The following is a 22,780-nucleotide window of genomic DNA, read 5'->3' as shown; positions in this document are numbered from 1 at the left end:
GCACCACAGGGGAAAAAAGTCCCTCAATTTTGAGCTGCAGAGTTTGCTGTACGATGGTGTGCAGCTGTTCGAACAAGCCACAGATGTGCAGCACATGACCACAGGTGAAGACGCGATGGGGAAGAGTGTGGTGATATCTCTGCATGGAGACAACATCCACCTCCAGCATCTGTTCCACCCAGAAGCACTTGCCCCTTTGGTTGATCAGCCCCAGCAAGATGTCAGCTGGCCACACTCTCTGCACTGATAAGCCCAGCACAGGGAGACTACTGGGACAGCACAGGGGTTGGGACTTAGATGTCATCACTGTAGGTGGGAACATGGTAAGAGCAAAGGCTGTGAGCTGAGCAGTTCAGGGTCCCTGACTTCAGAGGCTACCACTGAATTATAATATGTTTTTAAACAGATTTCATGTGTAATAACCCAGAAGATATTTGGCCTAAGCAAGGTCTGAAGGATCACACCACAGGGTGTTTGATTTAGGACACATGGGAGCAAACCCTGGTTTGTGCCTTAGGTGAAATTCAGGTGCCCAGATACGAGCACCTAATGTCTTTGATAGTATCCAGAACATTTGCTTGGATACTGGCCAGCGTGAAATGGCAACCCCAGAGGATATGCACCGCTCAGGACTAGCAGCCAGAAGCAGGATAAGATAGACAGACCTGCTAAAATACTTCTAGAAAACTATCACTGTGTTTTCTTACCTAGCGTCTCGTGTCTGGTGTTGAAACTAAGCATGTTGGAAGGTACGAGAGGGTAAGACCAACCAAACTCCTCTGTTGAAAAGATGAGTCTTGCCTTTTCTTATGGAAGAATAAATAATCTTTACCTCTCTGGCAGTCATCCTTTTCCTCCTTCCTCATTTCCTTGTCCTGCTGTGGTGTAGCTGATTTTCACATCTGGTTTATGCAAATGTTTTGTCAGCAGAGAGTGAGATATAAGTGTACGATTTTCTTCTGAATGAGATTATTTTGATGCACAGATCCTCACATGGAAGGGAGAAGAGAATGGATCTTGTCATCTGTCGCTGCCCCTGATATAGTCCAGGGATGGCGCCTTACAGGTAAGTGACAGTCAATATCATGTGCTCTAGAGGTCTTGTCTAATGTCCTCTTCAGGCCTTCAAAACTGGGAATCCATTAATAACTGCTTGTGCCCTGACATCTACTTTGATGTCCAGCAGTGTTTCACTTTAGGTAATACAAGCCATTTCAAATATCATAGAATTGGTATTTCCTACCTGGCCAATATGGGCTGACACAGGATGGAGATGCTAAGTGGATCAGCAGCCAGCGTGCAATACCCAGTGAAGCTGCTGAGGATGGAGCACAGTTTCCAGGTGAATTCAGTGAAATACCTCCTTACCTTTCTTGTTTGTAAGAGTAGTATGTTTAGGGATTTTCTGCCAAATAAATACACAATGCTTGTTATTGTGGCTATATCCCTCGCTAAGACCCACCAATTATTCTTCCTACTCCAATGATTCATTTCCTTTCTGAGTAAAGAGTACTGCTTGCAATTTTCCTCCAATGTTAAACTCAATCACCCCTTGTGCTTGCATGGTGTTTGGGAATTACTGCCTTGCATGGAAGCTGTGGCTGAGGCTACAAAGTGGTGGTTGCAGCCCAATTCATACACCCCATTTCCAGGGGCTGAACTTCAGCCGTGGGAAAACAAATTGCTTCATCTCATCCTGTCATCTGTCAGCACAAAATTTAGGCTTTAACTTTCACCATCACAGAGATTTTTTTTTATTTATTTTTTCGTATTTGGGTGGTCACATGTTGACAGATGCACTTGATTTAGAGATCTTCTCTTTCTGTTAGTAACTGCATTTGCTATATAAAAATATTTGTATTTCTAGCTGATTATTGAGCCAACCAGTCAATCAGTCATGATAAATAGACGTTGAAGGACAATTCTTACTTCCACTTACAGTAGGACCAAAAAGAAAAAAAAAGGAAAACAGACAAAACAAGAAAGGAAAGAAAGGAGAGTGATCTCTCCTCTCTGTGGAGGAATCGTCATTCCCAATTCACTATTTCTTATGCAGACAGCATTTTCCAAAGTGTTATCCTCCCTTGCAATTCATTAACTTCATTTTTACGTTAATTACAAGGCAGACAAATGTATACTTGAGGACAGTATTTTCTTGCCACATTTCTCAATTTTTTGCCTTGAAATCTAACTAATCTAGTATGAGTTCATACAAACAGGTAAGGAATACATAAACGGCATTAGCATGTTATGCTGGCTCAGTCAGAAATATAAACTGACAGTGTCTCGAAACAGTGGAAAGTCTCTTTTGTTAACTGCTGGATGCAGAGCTGTGAGATACCCTGGCGTACCCCCAGCAGCCTGCCAGGGCTCAGGGTGCTGCTGCTGTTCTGCAGGCTGCCAGCAGAGAGAGCAAAAGGTGCCCAGACCAAAACCATCTGCCAGCTCCCGCCTTATACCCTTTATACACACAGCACAAGAAGAAGGAAATAGTGTTTCCTTATACTGTATTGGCAACACAGGATTTTCTCATGTATTATAGAAAGCAGGTATAGTTCAGCTACTTAAATATAAACAATATAGTTTGTTTAACCTTTTCAAAAAGTTACAACAGAGAGAACGGACACACAAGCTGTGACACTGCGTGGAAGTGATTGCTGTGGTTTATTTGGTTGAAGTTCCTGCTAGCACTCGGATTTCATCCATCTGGGGCATGACCTCCGTGCATAAGGTGACTGTATGATCCCACCACCAGAAGATATGAACAACCTTCAATCTTTTACTGTGCTCATTAAAAGGGGCTGACAGCTGGGTTTTATGTTTGCATCAGCCTGTGGGCAGGAGCCTTAACTATTGACCCAGTCTTACAAATGTGTAGAATTACAATTGCAGTCGATAGCCTGTGGCTGATGGCTGTGGCCAGAGTTGTTCAAGACAGGGGTTTATGTTTCTCTCTCAGCAGCAATGACACTGTTTGCACCCTCCTGGTCCAAAGTGCTTCCACTTGCTGCTATGTGAAACTTTCTGGCACTTCATGTTAGCAAAAGCCACAAGGGAAATGATTTGGGCTGAAAAATGGAAGCAATGTTCAAATAGCAGTCAGTGTGTGGTGAAGATGTTGTTGGTATTTCAGATCTCCATAGCCCCCAGCCCGAAGCTGAGAAATAACTAGCACAGGTGGGACACAGCACAGTCAGAACACAAGGTGAGGGGAACGACTGAAAGAGGAGTTTTTTTCCACTTTTCTCTTTTATAACTTTGAGTAAGAGCAGGTCTGGTACAGATTAGAGTTTATGAACCAGACAGTAGTGAGCCTTTAGAAAAGGGATTTGACCAGGGTCTTACAAAGTGGCTCGTTAGCCTAAACTCCTCTCACACGAGGACAGAAAACAAAGCCAGGCCTCTGCAGAGGTTTACGGGGTGAGCTGCCAACACCTGCTTTCCACAGCAGGCAGGCAGGCAGAGGGGCCACTGGGTTTTCATGCTGAGCTATGTCGAGGGGTGATGCATGGACCCCACCGAAAGATTTCCAATGAACTGACCCTGAGCGGGAGCACAAATAGGAGATAGTTAGAGGATATGTCTGCAGCATGGACAGAGTCATAAAGCAAGTATTTCCTCTCCAGCAGCACTTCGTAACCAAAAGATTGTTTTAACTGGGTTCATTATATGAATTATTATACAGTACTTTTGACAATCCTGATATCCAAAAGGACAGAAGAGTGAATGGTTTCCAAGAATAGTCACTTCAAAGGCAAACTAAAATATATATAATGTGAGTTAACAAGGGAAGGGTCAGCCATCTTCAGTTTTGCTGAATTTGACAGTGAAAAGTAAATTACTGTAGGCTGAATCAATCAAGTCTTGGGGCCAAAACCAAGGGAAAAGTGTTCTTAAAGTCTATTACAACATTAAGAACATGTAAACTCAGGTGAAAATTCAAGATGCAGATTTTGTTCTTAAATGCTTTTTAAAAGATAGTTACTATTTTCCTCTAGAATTTCATTATGGCTTCAATCTATTCACTCCATAGATATTTCTGTCTGAAATTGTTTCTAGCATCTCATACTGGTGTGAAAACAGTAACTCAATTAATTTAGACTAGGAGAATGAATGAGAAAAGGACAGTGGGGTTTGTATTCTGACCATAATATAAATATTTGGTTGATATAATCCTGGCCAAAACTGAATTGATGTCTCATGGGTTTTGCAATGTTCTGTATCTCTGCAAATAAGGTCATTTGGAGGCCTACATGTGGATTAAAGTTGAAAACTTCATGTATCCACTTAAAAAATGAACAAACAAATGAACAAAAACAAACAAACAAAACCACAACCAAACAAAAAAAATGTATTTGTCTCATTCCCTTTACTTGCAATACTGGTCTACAATCTCATTGTGTGAACTACAGTATCATGAGGAAATTCTGGAAAAACTTTGGAAATCTGGTTTCTCTTATTGATGGTTACTTCATTTTTCTCATTTTATTCTTATTTCTTCAGATTAATAAGAAGCTTGGAAGTACTGACCAAATAGTTGAAAGCCTTGCCCTTCACTTGTGTGATACTTACTTTGCATGCTGTGCAACTGCTTACATGTGAATCATAACAGTATTTCTGCTCCGTGACTTGAAGCTCTCCACCATGAATTTCCATTACAATCGCACTAAAATTCAAGACTTTGTACCCATGCATGCCTTCAAGGTGTCCTGGCTGACAGTCAGATGTGCTTGAGTGTCAAACCAACTTGTGAATAGTGGCAAATCTCTAACCTATTTGTAAATCCTTTCTTAAACTATCTGTCCGGCTTGAATAGAAAAGAAACACACACTTAAAAACTGAGCAGGCACCTTTTGTTGGGATTTTTGCTAATGTCCGAAAGGCTGTTAAGGGTGAGAAATATGTCTGAAGTGTAATAGTTCAATGGTCAGAAATGTGCCATCTCTCTGAACTCCTGCTGGTCTCATGCACAGGTGTTTCACCCAGGTGCTCTCTAGCATTGCCTCCTTTATTTTTTGTTACATTTTGAGCTGAACTCTGAGGTTCATCTGAACAACACTTATCACCTCAAGGAAACTGTAACAATACCACAAACTGAAGCCAGCTGAGGCACAACTACATATCACTATAAGTAGCTCAGTATATGGGGGCTCTGCATGCACATTAAAGGGCACTCAATCCCTCCCTTCCTTCATGGTGCTGATTTTACATCTCCCTCTTGTCACTGCTTGGCATTTCTGACACTTTCGCCGGAGTGTTCTCATGAGATTTTGACTGAGATCCTAAGACCATAAAAAATGCAGTTTTGAGTAAAGGTTGCTGTTTTATATCCCTTTTAACCCAGAAATGTCAGAAGCCCATTCTGTAATAAAATTGTTAAGGGAAGCAATGCCACAGAATGGTAATGGACACCTGGAACCTGGATGAAATATCAGTAAGTCTCTCTAATGACCAGTCCCTCATATCTGAATGAGGCATGGTCAAAAGAAAATTCTGGATTTTAAGTTGCAATCCAGGAAAATGTTTTCCAACATGAAGACAATCAGCAATACATAACTCAGGAAAACTCTGGGAGATTGGGTTGCCTGATGGTGTCACAGGTGTTAGAGTCTGAGCAGACCTATGAATTTTAGGTTATGAAGGCTATAACTGCTGGCAGCTACAGCTATGAAATTATTTCTATTACAAAATATGAAGCTGTGTGGAGTGTCTTGTAGGAAGCATATACATATATATATTTATATACACAAAAATATATATATATTTATCCTTCTCCCTTAACATGGTCTGGCAGCTCTCCTACACTCATCCATCATTAACAAGTGGTCTACAAGGGGGTCTATCACACTGCTCCCGCTTCTTCACTGTGGTGGATAACAGGCGAAGACTCCTCTTGCTATTCCTGGGACAGTCCTCGCTGTGAGGCTGAGAAATCTTCTAGAGCTGGGCTCTGACTTCAGAGGAGGCATAGAGAAAAGTCTGCTTTAGAAAAAAAAAAGATGAAAAAAGGATGATAAAAAATAAAGAAACAATATACAGAAATTGAGAATGTTTTGGAGAAAGGAGAGGCTGCAATTTCCTTTTACATGTTTTCAAACTATTTCTTCAGTTACACTGTAAGAAAGAAGCACTGGACAGCAGGACAAATCATTATAGGAAGTCTCAAAGCTACGTTTAAGCCAAAATCATGCACCGTAAGAAGTGTTTCTGCATCTGCAGAAGAAGAGATAATGTAGGAGGTCATTTACACTTTGTCATGTAATCCAGGAAAAGTTAAATAGTTGGCATAGGATGAAGCACATGGGAAGGGAAGAAGATGAAGGGCATTACCTTTCCCTATAAAGTTTTCTTGGGCTTCTAGTCTCAATTACAGGGCTTAATGGGAAACCTCATTTGTTTCCCATTAGCTGTAGAAATGCAGGGAAAAAACATTGCCTTCACCTGAACCACAAGATGAAGCAGCCTTCCATGCACTAAAAGTTACTGAATGTGTTCTGTTTCTTTAAGTAAACAAAATGAGAACAAAAAATAGACTAGCCTATCTTTTTTTTTTTCTCTCTAATCTCTATTAATTTCCATTAATTACATGGAAATTATTATTTTTAGTATTATTATATGACTATTTTTTAGTATTTTCCCATTAATTTGAGAACCATGACCCTAGTGTTCACAAACACAGAAACCTGATTAGCTGAGCCAAATGCACAAAAATGGTGTTTCAAGACAATGATTAAATCCACACAGGTCTGCATTGTGTAGGGCCTAGAGATTTCTCCTGAACTAATATTTGATGTTTGCCTGCTGAGTGAACTACTCAGCTTTCATTAAGATAATCGCTGAAGAAAAAACACAGGCAAGGAATTACAAGATATATTAACAACATGTATTATTACAGTTCAGAGGGAACATTTACGGGCATAAGGAAATAATGTACTCATTGTTTATTATTATTTGCAGTACTTTCTTGGTGAATGAAGCAGCTCTATTCTGCTAACTCTCCCTGAATTTTAAAATTCATAGAAGCATGCTACTAAATTTATTGTTTTCTTCTTTAATTTTTTTCTTAGTCACAAGAGGTTTTACTCTCTGAAGGAACCTTACCTTGTAATTTTTCAGTTTCCTAAATTTTTTTGCTTCCTATATTATTGTATGCCTACCCTGAGACACAGTGAATGTTCTATGGCTGTATCTGTAGTCCCAGTGAAACACGATGGTAAATCTTTGATTCAAGGGATGGGAATGCACATGGTAAAGTGCACCTTTTGTTTTCACATAAAGAAAAATGATCTCTTTTTAAAGAAAATCTTCTTAAGCTAGGAAAAGTCAGTTAGCTGTTATTAAATGTTAAAACACAGTGATCTGGACCTGTTTTGCCTAAAAAGTTGTTCCATGATGTACATAAAATAACCATAGTAGTATGTCTTTTATGAGATGAGCAGCTGAGAGAAATGATGGAAGGAGGTAGCACACTGTTTGCTACAATTGAATAATGGGCAGTACTGATAAATAAAAAGCCAAGGAGTTTAGTTAGCTTAATGGATTTAGATATTACTCATTTATGGCTTTACATCTCAGTGGCACATACTTGGTGCAAAACACTGTCCCAGTCCCCCTGTGTAAGACATGGATAACACTTCTTCATGATTAGAAAAATCATGCTCACTAATGGCCATGAAATAATGGGATGCTCAGGCAAAAAGTCAGGGGAATGGTATGAATACAAAACAGGAATTCACCCATAAGACTTTTCCCTTGCCCACGTAGAATTGAAAACCATCTCTCTCACTGTGGACTGGATCAGTCCACAGGACTCCAAAAGAATCTCACCTGAGATTTGCCATATATTTGGAAAACATAAAAGTGCTTTTTCAGTGTTTTTCTGCTCAGACATGTGGTCCCCCCCAAAGCCACCTTTGTGCTCAGAGCACAGAAAAGCTGAGAAGATTGCTGAGATTTGCTCCTGAGAGTACATATGACACACGCAAAATGCCAGACCACTGTGACTATCTAAATCTGAGCTAGGTTTATAAAGTTGGGGCTTGTATGTAACCGCATGGATAGCTTAGAGTGCTGGATTTTCTATGAAGATCTCATACTACCTCTCTTGCTACCAGAAAAATGGTCAAGAAATCTTCTTGCAACATCACTATGATAATGTACCATATCTCCACAAAATTTTCAAACTTTATGGCATACTGCCTGCTGGAAACAACCAATAGGCTGTAGCCTGCAGTTATACTGGAGCCTTTAATCTAGGGTTTTATTAAACACAAAGCTTTTTAGATATTCAAGCTTGTTTCAGATTTGTGTGTAGATATGAATAATGAATTCTGGAAAAATTGTCACAGTTGTTTAGGGGAGCTTTGATTTCCACTTCTAGTTGGATCCAATCCTTATCTGGAATATCAAGTGCCTTAAAATTCTTACTCTAGATTCAGTCCTTCTGCATTTGTCTGAAAAGTCCTTTTGTCTGGTTTCAGACTCTTTTACAGAAGAGCCACAGCTTAGTATTTTCATACATTTTAAATAATTATGGGAAACATTCACTTCCTCATATTTTGATTTTTTTTCTCTTGTCATTGTTTTTCATATCAGATTTGATTCAGGAAGCACACTGACATCAGATTAAGGACCTGACCCTAGGACACTGTTAAACACAAACCAACCAAGCAATGAAACCAATTAGTAGCACTGACCATAGTAGCAGCAGTGCTGGATAGTTGGGTTAATATTGTATAAAAGACTTCTGCATCCAGATAGCCTCTTGCACAACTATTATTGAATAAAAGTGGTGCTTTGGCACCCTGTCCTGGTTTTGTTAAAAACAAGTTTCTCTTTTAGTGAATTTTCCTTTCAGCTAAACTCTTCTTACTAACTGCACTTTTCTGAAAGTTAGATACATGTTTCGGTAGACAAAGCAATGGAATGGAAGGTCACTGATAAAGATGTACATCCTGCGACAGGGGCAAGCAAGAACTGACTGAAACTGACCAACTAAGTATTCCATCCCATTCACATGATACTTCATATAAAGGTGGGACATCACGAGGATCTTATCCCTTTTTCCTACAGCCGACATTAGGAGAGGACGTTGCGAGTTGTCCCTGCAAACTGAGGCCTAGTGACAGACTGAATCCAATTCCAGTTGGCTGTAGGGTCCAGTCCAGGACTTCTGGGTGCAGGCTCTGCTGCTGCTGGAGCAGTGCTGATCTTTGCTGGGACTTTCAAGACTGGTTTTGTATATTTTGTATTATTTTCTATATTTTATTAGTAATATTAGTAAAACATTTTTAATTTTTTCCAGCTCTTTCTCTCTGTCCTTCTTTTGCCTTCCAATCACCTGTCCTTAGTGGGAAGAAAGGAGGGGGGGAGGCTAAAGGTGAAAGGGGGAAAGAGGGGGTTAACAAAACATCTGCCACAGTATATTGTCACCCTGCAATCAAACCTTGACACACCCCCAGTTCTAGGGAAATTCTTAGAGAACAGAATCAAGGTGTACAAAAGAATAGGCTGAAGAATCTACCAGCCCTCTAGGATTATTTGACAGTGTCCATCCTGCAGAGTGGTGTCTGCTCCTCACAGAGCCCTGGCATCAAAAGGATCCAGGCTGTGGATCTCAAATCCCAATGTCAAAACAAAGGAGTGGGTGCCATCACTTCCCTTTTAACAGACGTTAGATCTCTTAACTTTTATGGAATGACCATAAGGGTTATGTATGTGACCAAATGCATCACCTTATTGCCCGCAGCTTAATTACAGTTACACTTGCAACTTTTCCAGCCACTGGAAAACACGGTAGCGCCTCTCCTGGTTTTAGATGCAGTATTCAGGGGCTTTTTCCCTCCATGTGTCATAACAACAAGGATTGTGGTCCATTTTACCAACCAGTGGATTATAAGTCTCTACAACAACACTTCAGTGGAATGAGGACATTTCTAGGCCACAGGATTGTATCTGATTGGAAAGACTGCCTGGTCTCAATGAATAAATTGAACTATTGTCTTTTTTATCAGGGTATTAACAGTGACAAAGTGAATACGGAGGCTGAATTCAAACAAAACAAACAGTTCAGACTGTGTTGGGTCTGACTACTCTGGAAACAAAGAACCGAAAAGTATTTAATGTTACAACGACTTAAAATATTACATCTGTGAATGCATCCAAAAAGAGACACACGTAAAAAATGTGGGAATACATTGTTTATATAAGCTTGGATAAGTATAAAACAAAGACCTAACCACTGTCTTGCAGTACTATTTTCTTTTCATTAAAAATGAAAGAGATAGACACTCAGGAATCATTGCAATGTTAGTAAAGGTGGGGTTGTTTTGTTTTGTTTTGTTTTTTCTTTAGCCCCATCATACTCTCTTCTCTTCTTTCCAACTACATATGGCGGTGTCTGTTGACAGGTCCCATATTTATGGTTTGGATCTTGCAAAAGGCCATTTTTTCCCTCTCATTCATGACCTTTCCCAACCATCTAGCCAGCAATGGGTTTACAAGTCATTTATTATTTCTGGGGGCTGTCTCCGACCAAATCAATGTAGAAATAATAGCAACCATTTGTGACAAAACATTGTGCTGGTTTAGGTGGGGATAGAGTTAACTTTCCCCATAGTAGCTAGTATGGGGCTGTGTTTTGGATTGGTGCTGAAACCAGTGTTGATAACACGGGGGTGATTGAGCTATTGCTGAGCAGCATTTACACATAGTCAAGGCCTTTTCTGCTGCTCACACCACCCCACCAGTAAGTAGACTGGAGGTGAAAAAAAAACTAGGAGGAGACACAGAAGGGACAGCTCGTCCCAACTTACCAAAGGGATATTCCTTGCCATATGATGTCATGCTCAGCATATAATTAAGGGGGGTGGAACGTGTGGGGAGAAAAAGAAGGGACCAGGGTAAAAACTGAAAATCCCAGATACAGGATCATGATTGGGTCACTTTCCTTGGTATGATCATTTCAATTGACCTCTGTGAGGCTGCAGTCTTGGGTAGGATTTGGGTTATTGCTTTAAACTGAATGTTTAAGAGCTGAAAGGTGCTTCCCCTGCTCTGCATCTGTCTGTTCTGGAAGACAAACAGGACCACAGATTGCTACTACAGAGAAGTTCCCCTCTTGATATGACACCCACAGCTCAGCCAAGCACCTCCACAGTTTATTAAAAGGCATTTAAGAACAATTATGGCTTCAAAATGAATGGATTTTTTGAAGAACATCTAAGAGTTAAGGATTTGCAGGTTGTCTAAAAGAAAAAAAGCTGAAGCCTGGCAATGGTCTACAGATATTTGAAGAATGCAAGCAGATAAAGGTAAAGTTATTGCCTAGATACAGTAATCGTGGAGCTGAATATGAAATATAAACGTAGAGCTTAGCACCAAGCAAATCCACATCTGAATGGAGAAAATTCCCAAGGGAAAGTGGTAAAAACATCGGTTGTGTTTGAAAACAAAGTAGAGCTGCTTCCTATTTCTGTACACAAGAGAACAATTTTTCACTCACAAGAACATAGATGACATGACCCAGTAGACCTTTTCTACCACTAGCCTCCAGGATTAAAATCCAAGAGCTATATCCTGAACTACTGAAAACATGACTCAGGACAAAAGTGTTATGCTGATTTCTATCACTTGAAGTTTTGGCCTTACCTTAATTTTTTAAAGAATAAAACTGGGAAACTCACTTCCTGAATCAATAAACCTGTGTGTGATAAGTGTTGCATGCAAGGAAGTATCAGATATACTCAACCTGTTCTGCAAAAACATTTTTCTGTTTGGAGGTACTGCAATAGTGCCAAAAAAAATCAAACCTAATCACACTTGTTGGTGTTTAAAGATTTATAGTTTGTTCTTAGCCAAAAGCTGTAGTAATTAGTACCGCACCAGGGCCTGGACATAATCCAGTTCTTTAAGGCATAGCTAGTAAAGTACCACATGAAGTGGTTTTGCTGAGGTCAGATCTGGGACATTGCTTTCTGCTTGGAAAAAGTAACTCTGTCATCCCTTCTTCCCTTTAAGGAAACTACATTTTCTGTCACTAAAGACAAAACTGAGAGTGAAATACCCAGCAGCAAAGAAGCTGGAGTAAGGGCAGCAGGCAACAGAGACATAACAACCAAACCTCCCTGCTTCATGAACTGCCAAAGCTGATGGAAGATGCATAAATGCAATCCATAAGTACAAGAAAATTAATCACAAAGCAGGCAAGAGAATGACTGGCATGATTCATGCCACTTTGTGATGAAATACATTTTCGCTTAGCCCTCAATAAGTTGACATTGCTGTAAACAAGGTCGGCCTGGCCTTAATACAACCCCCAAATGATACTGCTGCAAAAGGTGATGAACACATGATCTTCCCTGAAAGGGGCTGGAAGTTACAAATAAGAAGTTAAAAAGCATTAAATGGAAGCTTAATATAGCTATACAACAAAATCCAGCAAGCCAAATGTTAGTTGAAAGGGTGCCTTCTGGGTTTGTGCCAAAAGTCATCTCCACCCTTCTTCCTCTAAAGATATCCCTCACAGGTGGCTTGAATATATTTTTAAACCCATGGTGGCTGTAGATTCCACAAATGGTTTACTGACTGAGTCAGTCTTTGTGTAACTAATACATCTACAGGTCAGGTAGAAAGTGAGATACATCATTATGATGCCTGCAGCCAGTGCGAAACACGAGTCAATACAGTTATTTATAGCTGAGGCCCAGTACTTCGTGCCGGGATGTAATATCATACTGAAACACAAAAATAATAGTGACAATGTCACCACAGTTTCTGAAGCTGCACCCTCACTCCTGTAGTCCCTGTACAAAAGCTGCGATGGGAAGCTTTGCTGTCCTGTGGTGATGTGAAATACCTGATTGAGACTCGCACCTGGCTGATCTAGGAGAGAAAATATTGTGGGTCAAGCAGTCAGGGCATAAGTTCACTGAGGACCTTGACATGTGATAGCACATCACCTTTATCAGCTACAGGCTAACCTAGGAGGAAAACACAGACTCCAGCACTTTGCCTCCAAGGCATCCGTCATATTCCGCTCTTGGATTGACTGCCATTTCTCATACACAAGATAATGTGAAAAAAAGCATTAAAGTGGTTCAGACTTCCAAAAAATATGTAGGGCTCTGGAACTCTACCTGTATTACACACTTCTTTCAGTGCTGTGTAGCACTTTGGAAGTGGTCCTACTTTTGCAGCACCTATACTTTTCTTATAAAGGAAAGATTCATCATACTTGCTTTCCTTTACCACACAACATATCTATATGATAACTTATTTTACACAAAAGTATGTAAGGTTATTTGCTAGACAAGAGAGATTTAAAATTATTTGCAAAATATGATTTATTGGAATACACGAAAAATATAATTTTAAAAAGTAGAGGGAAGTAAGCTTGATTTCTGGCCTTGTTTTCAGTTTTGATTAAAACAAAAAAGGTGTAAGCAACAAGAAAATAACATTATCTCCAACAACTTCTCTGTATATGACAAATTCTGAGAAGTTCATGCCACGTGCATAGGATGCATTTCTGCTGAGTATATATGGATTCTCTTTGGCTCAGATGCTGTGAGCCTCCCGACAAGCAATACAAAAGCAGTGCTAGTGGTTTGGAATGATTTCTACTTTGATTGGCTATTAAAGGATAGACACTATGGTTGCATAAAAAAATAGTTTTGCATGACTCTGCTGCCTTTCTGTGGTTTCCTGGCAGCACTGAGCAGCTGTGATCTGTAAGCGGAGAGGAAGGCTCTCACAGAATCCGCATCAGTCTTCTAGGAAGGGAAGGGAATATCCCCGCCCTGATTCATCACTCTCTTACGCCTTCTCTTTCTGTGACAGCAGCAAGCAATGACTCCTGCATGAGCCAGCATGACAAGAATTGATTGTGAAAAAGGTTTATTTCATAGTTATGTGCTTTAGCCGATGACTACGTAGGGTAGCCCCCAAGATACAGACATAAATCCTGTAGGCTAGAGCTAATATTAAATTCCCCCAACTACTGCTGTTTAAAGCAGTCAACCCAAATGTTATAAGATTTAGCCTAGAATTTTTGACACATTAGTAAGCTAACAGTGGTTTGTTCATATTACTTGTGGCTAGGGCTGGGGACCCATGCAGAGTTTCTTTAGCTCTTGAAACTTCTCCTTAATAGCACATGCCAAGGATAAACTGTGCTCAGCCTCTGTTCTCCATCCACTTTTGTGAAAATGGTGTCACTTCTCTGCTCTCTAAAAGAAGCTTGAAGGTGATTGAATATCTGCAAAATGCTTTGAAAAAAATTGAAAAACATTTGAAGAACATTGAATTTGTGCATTTTTTTCCCCAGGAGGAAGAGGATTCACCTCACCAGCTTCAGCAAACAAGAGGCCGTTCAAACAAATGGAAGTAACTTCACAGATCATCTATTACTTTCTTATAAGATTTGACAGGGTTCCCCTGAAGTTGAAGAGTTTCCTGCTTCAGAGCTTGTAAATCTCATCCTGAAACTGTTCCAACTTGGAAAGAAAGATTGGGCCCATTTCAGGAGCAATCTGAATCACAGGATGGCTTCAGTACTTGTTTCTTCACTGACCCATGCAATCTGATGCTGTCTTACACTGTGTACATTGCAGCTGACAGCCGTGGATTTTGTATAATGAAGAAATCATGCAAGTTTTGCATTTGAAGATAGATACTTCACAGTCAGTTGTTCACAGAACTGTCTGGGAACTAGAGAGGGTAAATCAGCTATTGTCTGGGTGTCCTCTTTTCCCAGAGATGGTCAGCTGCTGTAAAGCAAAGTTTGGTGACACCTGCACAGACCAGGAAAACCCCCACTGCTCCCATTGACAGTCACTCAGCCCCTCCTGTGGCAGGAGAGTGGCAAAACAAGGAACATTTTTAATTCTAAATAAAAGATGAGCTCTTTAGCAGGTTGAAAACTTCAGGTGTGCTTCTTGCTTCAAAGAAGGTCACCACAGGAGAACCCCATTTGTGCTCAGAGATGTTACTGTCCATCTGCGCAATGTTTGAGACTGGCATTGGGTCTGGTGACTGCTGACTGAGAGGTTAAAACTTTGATATCCTTGTTTTAAAGAACAGAGCAGTCACTTGAGCTTCAGCCTGACTCTGAAACCAGCCCACAAAGAGGTCCTGCTATCTACTCTGGTGTGGGAAACTGTGTCCCTGTCTCAGTCAAGTTGAGAGATGGTTCCATACTGTGTATGATACAAAATACAGTAGGCTTATCACAAAAGCTTTTGAAACCTCCTGTTCCATGGATGTTTCATTAACCAGTCTGTTAAGACAGGTTCCAACAACTGTTTCCTTTGAAACAATAGATAAATATGGGCCTGAGCCCACAGGTGTACTCTTGGGAAACTTCATAAGTGGTGTTTTCATATAACCTGGAGTTATGGGGAAGCTGAATGCTATGAATGAACTTCTCTCCATCCTGCAAGACTGCTCACTGTGGAATAAAAAAAAAAAAATGTGTAAAACATGCTCTGATATGGGAGTATAAAAAAGGAAAGATCTGCTTATTGGTCACCTCTGACAAGAGAACAAAATATATTTGGAAAGAAGATCGGCCTGTCTATGTTTGTTATCTTAATCTTCCTCTGCTCCTTCTCTTCTATATTTCTGAATCCCTCCCTTAGATAGGAAATCTTCTTACTCTCACTTGTACTATAACTTCTATATCTCAGTAGCAGGTTCAAAGATAAAAGATGTCTTCAACAGTTAGTATCAAACCTCTTATTGAAGCTAACTCCTCCCACCAAAGAACTGGCAGAGATTTAACAAGGAATGTTCCTCAGCTGCACGATATGTCTGCCCACCTGCCCTAATGGCAAAATAAATGTGTGAATTTAAACCAGTACATTTTAGCTTACAATTTAGGTGTGCTAAGAACACCTGCATAGTCAGTTATGGTGGCTCAGCTGCCTTGCCAAACCAGCACATTAAATTGCAGCTGATCACATCCCCATCCTATAAATGGAAATCGTATTTCTTAAAAGAGTTAATCCAGCAAGATTTCCTCTTCCTTTCTAATCACATGGGAAAAATAGCTTGGCACGAGAGCCTTACCTACAGAAACAGGTGCAGACTACGTGGAAGTCTGTATTTGTGACTCATACAAGTATGACCAGTAAAATTTTAAAATTTTGTCAAATCCTGGTTCATTCATAAGGATGCAGTTGGCATTTATTTGCTCCCTAAAATTCTGTGACAGCTTTTTGGCTGATCTAAGGTACTATGCGTGTTTAAGCATGGAACAAATTTGGCTTCCCTAAACTACGCAAAACATTCTGTTGACTTTTATTTTTACTATGATAATTTAATTGAGCCCTACTGAGTACACAGTATGGTGGAAATTTTGCCTGTGTTTACTAAAGAGACAAAAAAGAGACATTATTCAATCTCAAGCAGTATGTCTGCTCTCATACGTGAGTCTGTGAATGCTAATATGAAATAAAATTTCTCCCCAACACAGCCAGAAGAATTTTTCACATAAGTGAATATTTAAAGCAAATAATGTGTTAGATCACCCTTCAGAGTGTGGAGAGACCTGTGCTAGCTCTCAAGGAAGTAACTCAGGTGCCAGGGAGATTTTTACCCATGGCTTCATGCTGACTCATTTATCCAGCTCTGTATTTGGTGCTATCTCAAGTAGCACAGAACTGTGCAGCCTGAACGTAACCTTTAAGAACATCACAGAATATTTCTAGATGTTCATACAAGCTAAGATCTCATTGTAATCCAACATCAAAAAACTCTTTTCTCATAAATCTGTCAGGGAAAGGTAAATGCTTTTAATTTCACATTAAATACCACCCTTTGTGAATATGGCTCTACTCATTACCCTTCTAGCAATGAATAGTCTGAGATTTCATAGATCTTTCAATTAAAATAGATTCTGATAAACAGTCTCGTAATTAAAACCTTACATCTTCAGTTTTCTCACCAATCATATGCAGTCCCTTTTAGCAATCTGAAGATGAGTCTGTCACAAGTTTAATTTGCAAAATGGTGTATTTGATTGTTACAGTGGCTTCAGACCTATGAAACATTTACAGAAGGAGGTCAAAATTCCATAAGTAATAGAACTGGTAAATGATACATAAATGGGTTGTAAATGGCAGTTATAATGGCATGGGAATGTGAAAAATACTCACTAATACTTAAATAGAAATTTTCAGATTGTGAATATAAATTTATGAGTCTCATTGTTTACTTGAGTTTGAGCACTCGACCTAGAGCTTAGTTTAACATCCAAAACAGATTCATCAAATATTTAAAAGTAATTGACTTCCTCCTTCTTTACTGAAATTAGTACAGTTTCAAAGGGCATTTACCTTGTTTCTCATGAAAGCTCCAGTGCTCTCACTTAATGAAAAAAGTATTTCAAAGCATTTCAGTCTTATCCAGTTCTGGTAGGATCAACTCCATTTATTACTTTTGGCCATCTGTCCTGCTTGTCTCTTCACATGACTGAAAAGCAATAAACCAATTTGAAGTTAAGCAACTCAAAACTAAACTAAGTTGGATGGTTAAACATAGCCAAGGAGCTTTCAGAGCTGCTGATGATTGAATAAGTTTAGTTTTTTTAAATGACGGGAAGTCATTTTTGCATACTTTTTCACAGACACCATTTTGTTGTTAAACTCCAAATTTTAATTAATAATTATTACCAGGTTTATATGTTTGCACCAACACTTTTCTGGGCTTCAGTTATCCCAGTTGACATAAGAAAGGGGTCCAAAAAATGAGATATTCTGAAAACAATGTGAAGTGGCACAGGACAGAAATTTTAGCTCTACTGTTCAAAACACTAAGCATTATGTTAAACCATTTTTTTAAATTACATCCATTTTTGGAAAATAGAATTGCACTGTTCCAAGTCAAATACCAATAGCACTTAATATATGATAAGTTCCATGAAGTTTTATGCAGGATCAAAATTTAGAACAGATGAAAGTGACAAATTCCTTTTAATTGGTACTTTCAGTGGTAACACACCTTGGATTTGACCTCAGTCTGTCATTCTAAAGAATATAAATGTTGCTGAAGAAAACAGACTAGTGATATTATTCAAAACTGCATAAATATATTCCATATTACCTTATGTATATATGACTCTTGATATTCCTCTATTGCAGCACTAATGTTATTGTTACCATATGGTTGGCCATGTGCCTTCATTTGCCCTGGTTCAGTGGTCCAACAAACAAGGGAGAAAAGGATTGGAATCATATTCAGTGCATGTAACTGATGAAATAAGGATATGTAACAGAAAAAGCAGTATGCCAAAGGAGAAAAACCTTCTCCAATGAACAGGAGAACATGCCAAAAAAACCAAGGAATTTTGCTTTCAGAAACAATTCTGATTTGTGAGCAAAATCCAGTGGCTGTAAGAACAATATGTACTTAATGCCTTCCCATTAGCCCCTATGTTCAAAGATTTTGTCTTTGCTTTGCAAGACTTGCTTGATGAAGGTGATGAAATACACAATATCCCAATGCCCATCCAAGTGATGTATAACAAGGCTTGCCTGCGTTATATTCTTCTTTGGTCCATAGATTAATCCTGACAGTTTTTTTCTAGCAAACATCAACTCTTGGTGGATCATGTTGAATCAGTTACCTTGAAGTATGGGTTTCATTGTCATTCAACTAACAATAATGCTTTGTTTACTCAACTGGATTCAGGCAGTATAAGTTACCCAGATATATCTACAGAGTGAATTTTGGAGTATTATCTCTGTGAAACAATTCTACCAACCTGAAAATGCGCATCTGTATTCCTTTAAGACTTTGAGGTGAAATAGGCTCAGTTAACCACATCTAAACATTATGTTGCAACTGTATCCACTTCCTCTCATCCTCTCCCTCCAGCTAGCCCTCAAGCCAACCAAATGTCCTCATCTGAAGCTAACAGAAGATTTTAATAAAAACTTCAAATGTGCCTATGGTATACTAGTGCAAGACTGAGCCAGAGGATGTTTAAGAGTTTTAATCTCTGTTACATGTTTATTCTCAATACATCAGTTTGGCACTGGGACTTATTGCCATGTATCCCGGAAGACTATCCCATGCAGAACAGAGCCTCTCTAAATGCTGACTGATCATATATAGGGCAAACATTTCTGCTGCAGGGCAAACATTTGAGGAAATGCTGTTTTTGAGGTCAATGCTGAACTTGTGTAATATATACATAGAAGACTCCATAGATACAATTGATGATGTGATTGCTATACAAAAACAAAAAAAAAAAAAAAAAAAAGTTTTAAAAAAATTTAAAAAGGATATGAGTCACTCAGAAATAAAACAGCTAGGGTTAATAAGTAAATAGTAAATAAAACAGGAAAATGCGTTTGGATAATTCTGAAAAGGTCTATGGTCAGCTTGGGGTCCAGATCTTCTGTGTGAGAGAGTCCGTAAGAAGTAAACAAACATCATGATGCCAAAATATGATCACAGTCTAGTGTTTAAACACTTGGACAGCCAAGTAACTTATTGCCTTACAATATCATTGTTGTCTGTGGAAAGGTATCCATTGCATTTGTCTGACGCTCAGCTGCTCTCTACAGCATCTTGAGGAAGGGACATGAAGAAGAAGGTGCTGAGCTCTTCTCCCTGGTATCCAGGGACAGAACACGTGGGAATGGTTCAAAGGTGTGTCAGGGGAGGTTCTGATTGGACATTAGGAAGCATTTCTTTACCAAGAGGGTGGTCAAATACTGGAACAGGCTTCATAGAGATGTGGTTGATGCCCCAAGGCTGTCAGTGTTTAAGAGGCATCTGGACAATGTACTTAATAACATGGTTTATCTTGGTCAGCTCTGTATTAATCAGGCAGTTGGACTAGATTACTGTTAGTCCCTTTTAGCCTGGAGGAGACTGAGGGGGTCTACAGTTTCTTCACAAAGGGAGGAGAAGGGCCAGGCACTGATCTCTCTGGTGACTAATGACAGAACCTAAGAGAATGTCAGGAAGATGTGCCAAGGGAGGTTTAGGTTGGACATTAGGAAAAGGTTCTTCAGACAGAGGGTGGTGGAGCACTGGAACAGGCTCCCCAGGGAGGCAGTCACGACCTCAAGCCTGACACTATTCAAAAAGCAACTGGACAACACCCTCAGACACACGGTGTGAACTGTGGGATTGTCATATGCAGGGACTTGATGATCCTTGTAGGTCGCTTCCAACTCAGGACATTCTATGATTCCACGATTCCAAATGAAATCTATTCTATTCTATTCTATTCTATTCTATTCTATTCTATTCTATTCTATTCTATTCTATTCTATTCTATTCTATTCTATTCTATTCTATTCTATTCTATTCCATTCCATTCCATTCCATTCCACTCCATTCCACTCCATTCCATTCTATTCTATTCTATTCTCTATCTACCTCTGCATAGCTCTGAGTCTTGTCAAGACCACCATGGCCTTGGAAAAACAAACAAGTCTGTTACACACAATAGTGCTTACAAAATTTTACAGTGAACATCTGGTAAAATGAGGACAAACGAATATCATAGTGGAAATTCTCTGCAGTGCTTCCCACTGTTTGCTGAACAATGTCTGGAGAACTAGAGGTGAATACTCATGCACAGGACTGTGGCAGGATAGCAGGGAATTGCTGAACAGGGCTATACAAGCTACAAATTAACCCATTGGTATTGAAGCAAGTACAAAGAATGTAAGAGATTTAATGACTACTCTAGGCCTTCACTTCCTCACTGGACATGCTAATGTTTACAGTTAATTGACCAAAAAGGTCTGTGTTATTTTCTGGATGTTGTTTGTCCAGAGGACCAATGTGTCTTCTATGCATTCCACATGGAGTGGGGACAATGAGAGAAAAAGATGCTGTAATTTTTAGGTAGGTGACTGCTGTTGGCAAATTTGAGTTGGTTAACATATTTTCCCTCTTGATTTCTGTATGTCTACTATTGCTAATTACCATTTTTTTTTTAGCCTCTTAGTCTCCAAGATATTTATATCATCTAATACTTTCATGCAATGCTTCTTCCATATGTATATTTAATTACTGTTTTTACTTTGCAAATAGACATCATTATAGAGAACCGTACATGTTGTTAAAGATAATAACAATGTGAACTGAAGCAATATTAAAGGTAGTACAGTTGGGTATGACGATTTGGGCTTGCTAAGCAGGTATGCCAAGGCCATACAAGAGAGGTGCTCAAGTGTTAGTCTGGGTGGATGATGAACATGAAGGGACTGCTGGTGTTTGGCTAATGAAGAGTTGCGTTTTGTTTTCTGCCTGGACCAAACATGCTGAAGTTTCATATATTGCAGTGTAAATACTGAGAAGCAGCAAAACGCAAACTCATTAAACTAAGGCACCACAAAGAAAGGAAAACAAGGAAAGGAGCCACTCAAGAGTCCTGTAGTGCTGCTGTTGTACTCTATTTGTCAGTGGAAAGTAGCAAGTTCAGTTTCTGGGGGTCCCTACTGAAGATTTAAGTTACTCCAGCTTGTGCTTCCACCTGGCAACACAGAAAGCTAAGTTACACTATCAGGATGCATGAGAATAAGCAATATTTCCCTACAGGCTGTGCCTTAAAGGGACACTGTGTCCAAAGGCTGAAAACAAGCACTGTCTGACTGTGGAAAAGCAGAAACTTTAAACAACTTGAAAGGAAGCATTGCAGAGAAGGACCTGGGAGTTCTGGTCAACAACAGGTTGACCATGAGTCAACAATGTGTCCTTGTGGCCAAGAAGGCCAAAGGTATTCTGGGGTGCATTAAGAAAAGTGTGACCAGCAGGTCAAGGGAGGTAATCCTCCCCCTCTACTCTGCCCTGTTGAGGCCACATCTGGAGTACTGCGTCCAGTTAAGAAAGATAAGGAATTATTGGAGAGAGTCCAGCAGAGAGCTACAAAGATGATCAGGGGCCTAGAGTATCTTTCTTATGAGGAGAAACTGAGAGAGCTGGGTCTGTTCAGCCTGGAGAAGGCTGAGAGGGGCTCTCATAAATGCTTATAAATATCTGAAGGGTGGGTGTCGAGACAATGGGACTAGACTATTTTCAGTGGTGCCCAATAATAGGATGAGGGGCAACGGGCACAGTATGAAGCATAGGAAGTTCCATCTAAACATGAGAAGAAACCTCTTTGAGGGTGCCCTGGAACCAGCTGCCCAAAGAGGTTGTGGAGTCTCCTTCTCTGGAGACATTCAAGACCCACCTGGACACATTCCTGTGTGATCTGCTCTGGTGAACCTGCGTTAGTAGGTACGTTGGACTAGATGATTTCCAGAGGTCCCTTTCAAGCCCAAACATTCTGTGATTCTGTGACCTGGATAATCAACAACAGAGGATGCTACTAAGTCTTGCCCCACCCTTATACCACAACACCAGGTTTTACCCAGTCTTCCAATTGCACTGCGTCCTTCTTCATTTCATCTTTTTCACCTAGATGGCTTCAGAAGGGAGTGAAAGAATTTGCCAAATCAAAAGTATGAACTACATTAGAAGTAGGGTCCTAAATCTCCTCTTTCATCCACTTCCTCACCACTGCAGTGCACTGGGTATATTCTTACTTGTCCTCTTCCCAGATCTAAATCTGATATCTCTGGTCACACATGTACTGCCTGTACTAGGAGTGGAACTGCTTCCTGATATTAATTGCAGTTTGGGAAATAAAAGCACTTTATTGAAAAGTGAGAGCTCTGGCTTTGAGACCTCTTATTCTGAAAGATCAAAAACCTCATTTAACATCGTGTCACTCCAGGGCAGAAGAAGGCTCCTTCCTCCTGAGTTTGGTTGG

This window comes from Streptopelia decaocto (genome assembly GCF_964273445.1).
Source record: "Streptopelia decaocto genome assembly, chromosome: 2".
Taxonomy (NCBI): Eukaryota; Metazoa; Chordata; class Aves; order Columbiformes; family Columbidae; genus Streptopelia; species Streptopelia decaocto.
The sequence above is the reverse complement of the archived record's forward strand: the minus strand, read 5'-3'. Positions refer to the sequence as shown.